The 2,500-nt window shown below is 37.4% G+C and overlaps 2 non-coding genes and 8 pseudogenes across 2 annotated transcripts; all 10 read left to right on the top strand.

Annotated features, from left to right (window-relative positions):
- Window positions 1-76: 76 nt before the first annotated feature.
- Window positions 77-195, top strand: LOC148443467 (5S ribosomal RNA; annotated as a pseudogene).
- Window positions 196-310: 115 nt separating this feature from the next.
- Window positions 311-429, top strand: LOC148443466 (5S ribosomal RNA; annotated as a pseudogene).
- Window positions 430-545: 116 nt separating this feature from the next.
- On the top strand, window positions 546-664 carry LOC148443465 (5S ribosomal RNA; annotated as a pseudogene).
- Window positions 665-780: 116 nt separating this feature from the next.
- On the top strand, window positions 781-899 carry LOC148443464 (5S ribosomal RNA). Its single transcript, XR_015875508.1, has one exon. It is a non-coding gene; the product is annotated as a 5S ribosomal RNA (ribosomal RNA).
- Window positions 900-1,015: 116 nt separating this feature from the next.
- Window positions 1,016-1,134, top strand: LOC148443463 (5S ribosomal RNA; annotated as a pseudogene).
- A 116-nt stretch (window positions 1,135-1,250) lies between these two features.
- Window positions 1,251-1,369, top strand: LOC148443462 (5S ribosomal RNA; annotated as a pseudogene).
- Window positions 1,370-1,485: 116 nt separating this feature from the next.
- On the top strand, window positions 1,486-1,604 carry LOC148443461 (5S ribosomal RNA; annotated as a pseudogene).
- A 115-nt stretch (window positions 1,605-1,719) lies between these two features.
- LOC148443460 (5S ribosomal RNA) lies at window positions 1,720-1,838 on the top strand (annotated as a pseudogene).
- Window positions 1,839-1,954: 116 nt separating this feature from the next.
- Window positions 1,955-2,073, top strand: LOC148443459 (5S ribosomal RNA). Its single transcript, XR_015875507.1, has one exon. It is a non-coding gene; the product is annotated as a 5S ribosomal RNA (ribosomal RNA).
- A 351-nt stretch (window positions 2,074-2,424) lies between these two features.
- LOC148443458 (5S ribosomal RNA) overlaps window positions 2,425-2,500 on the top strand; it is a 119-nt pseudogene continuing 43 nt past the window's right edge.

Here is a 2,500-nt window from a genome sequence, read left to right as displayed (position 1 = left end):
ATTTAATTTTTTCAACTTATCAATGAATTTACTTGAGTTAAGAAGTAATAGAGGTCTAAAATTAATGTTTTTGAGGACCTACAGCCAAACCACACTGGACATGCCCAATATCGTCTGATATTGGAAGCTATGCAGTTTTGGGCCTGGTTAGTACTTGAATGGGAGACCACCTGGGAATACCAGGTGCTGTAGGTAATTTTATACTGCCATAACATTCTTTTCCATTACATTTTACATTTCATTTTTCAACTTATTATTGAATTTACTTGAGTTAAGAAGTAAAAGAGGTCTAAAGTTAATGTTTTTGAGCACCTACAGCCAAACCACACTGGACATGCCCAATCTCGTCTGATCTTGGAAGCTATGCAGTGGTGGGCCTGGTTAGTACTTGGATTGGAGACCACCTAGGAATCCCAGGTGCTGTAGGTAATTTTATACTGCCATAACAGTCTTTTCTACTACATTTTACATTTAATTTTTTCAACTTATCAATGAATTTACTTGAGTTAAGAAGTAATAGAGGTCTAAAGTTAATGCTTTTGAGCACCTACAGCCAAACCACACTGGACATGCCCAATCTCATCTGATCTTGGAAGCTATGCAGTGTTGGGCCTGGTTAGTACTTGGAGAGGAGACCACCTGGGAATACCAGGTGCTGTAGGTAATTTTATATAGCCATTACATTCTTTTCTATTACATTTTACATTACATTTTTTCAACTTATCAATGAATTTTCTTGAGTTAAGAAGTAAAAGAGGTCTAAAGTTAATGTTTTTGAGCACCTACAGTCAAACCACACTGGACATGCCCAATCTCGTCTGATCTTGGAAGCTATGCAGTGTTGGGCCTGGTTAGTACTTGGATGGGAGACCACCTGGGAATACCAGGTGCTGTAGGTAATTTTATACTGCCATAACATTCTTTTCTATTACATATTACATTTAATTTTTTCAACTTATCAATGAATTTACTTGAGTTAAGAAGTAATAGAGGTCTAAATTTAATGCTTTTGAGCACCTACAGCCAAACCACACTGGACATGCCCAATCTCGTCTGATCTTGTAAGCTTTGCTGTGTTGGGCCTGGTTTGTACTTGGATGGGAGACCACCTGAGAATACCAGTTGCTGTAGGAAATTTTATACAGCCAAAACATTCTTTTCTATTACATTTTACATTTAATTTTTTCAACTTATCAATGAATTTACTTGAGTTAAGAAGTAAAAGAGGTCTAAAGTTAATGTTTTTGAGCACCTACTGCCAAACCACACTGGACATGCCCAATCTTGTTTGATCTTGGAAGTTATGCAGTGTTGGGCCTCGTTAGTACTTGGATGGGAGACCACCTGGGAATACCAGGTGCTGTAGGTAATTTTATACTGCCATAACATTCTTTTCTATTACATTTTACATTTAATTTTTTCAACTTATCAATGAATTTACTTGAGTTAAGAAGTAATAGAGGTCTTAAGTTAATGGTTTTGGGCACCTACAGCCAAACCACACTGGACATGCCCAATCTCGTCCGATCTTGGAAGCTATGCAGTGTTGGGCCTGGTTAGTACTTGGAAGGGAGACCACCTGGGAATACCAGGAGCTGTAGGTAATTTTATACTGCCAAAACTTTCTTTTCTATTACATTTTACATTTCATTTTTCAACTTATCATTGAATTTACTTGAGTTAAGAAGTAAAAGAGGTCTAAAGTTAATGTTTTTGAGCACTTGCAGTCAAACCACACTGGACATGCCCAATCTCGTCTGATCTTGGAAGCTATGCAGTGTTGGGCCTGGTTAGTACTTGGATGGGAGACCACCTGGGAATACCAGGTGCTGTAGGTAATTTTATACTGCCATAACATTCTTTTCTATTACATTTTACATTACATTTTTTCAACTTATCAATGAATTTTCTTGAGTTAAGAAGTAAAAGAGGTCTAAAGTTAATGTTTTTGAGCACCTACAGTCAAACCACACTGGACATGCCCAATCTCGTCTGATCTTGGAAGCTATGCAGTGTTGGGCCTGGTTAGTACTTGGATGGGAGACCACCTGGGAATACCAGGTGCTGTAGGTAATTTTATACTGCCATAACATTTTTTTCTATTACATTTTACATTTAATTTTTTCAACTTATCAATGAATTTACTTGAGTTAAGAAGTAATAGAGGTCTAAATTTAATGCTTTTGAGCACCTACAGCCAAACCACACTGGACATGCCCAATCTTGTCTGATCTTGTAAGCTTTGCTGTGTTGGGCCTGGTTTGTACTTGGATGGGAGACCACCTGAGAATACCAGTTGCTGTAGGAAATTTTATACAGCCAAAACATTCTTTTCTATTACATTTTACATTTAATTTTTTCAACTTATCAATGAATTTACTTGAGTTAAGTAGTAAAAGAGGTCTAAAGTTAATGTTTTTGAGCACCAACTGCCAAACCACACTGGACATGCCCAATCTTGTTTGATCTTGGAAGCTATGCAGTGTTGGGCCTGGTTAGT

This window comes from Taudactylus pleione, unplaced genomic scaffold (assembly GCF_031769625.1).
Source record: "Taudactylus pleione unplaced genomic scaffold, aTauple2 ptg001270l, whole genome shotgun sequence".
Taxonomy (NCBI): domain Eukaryota; kingdom Metazoa; phylum Chordata; class Amphibia; order Anura; family Myobatrachidae; genus Taudactylus; species Taudactylus pleione.
This window is presented reverse-complemented; position numbering and strand designations above follow the sequence as displayed.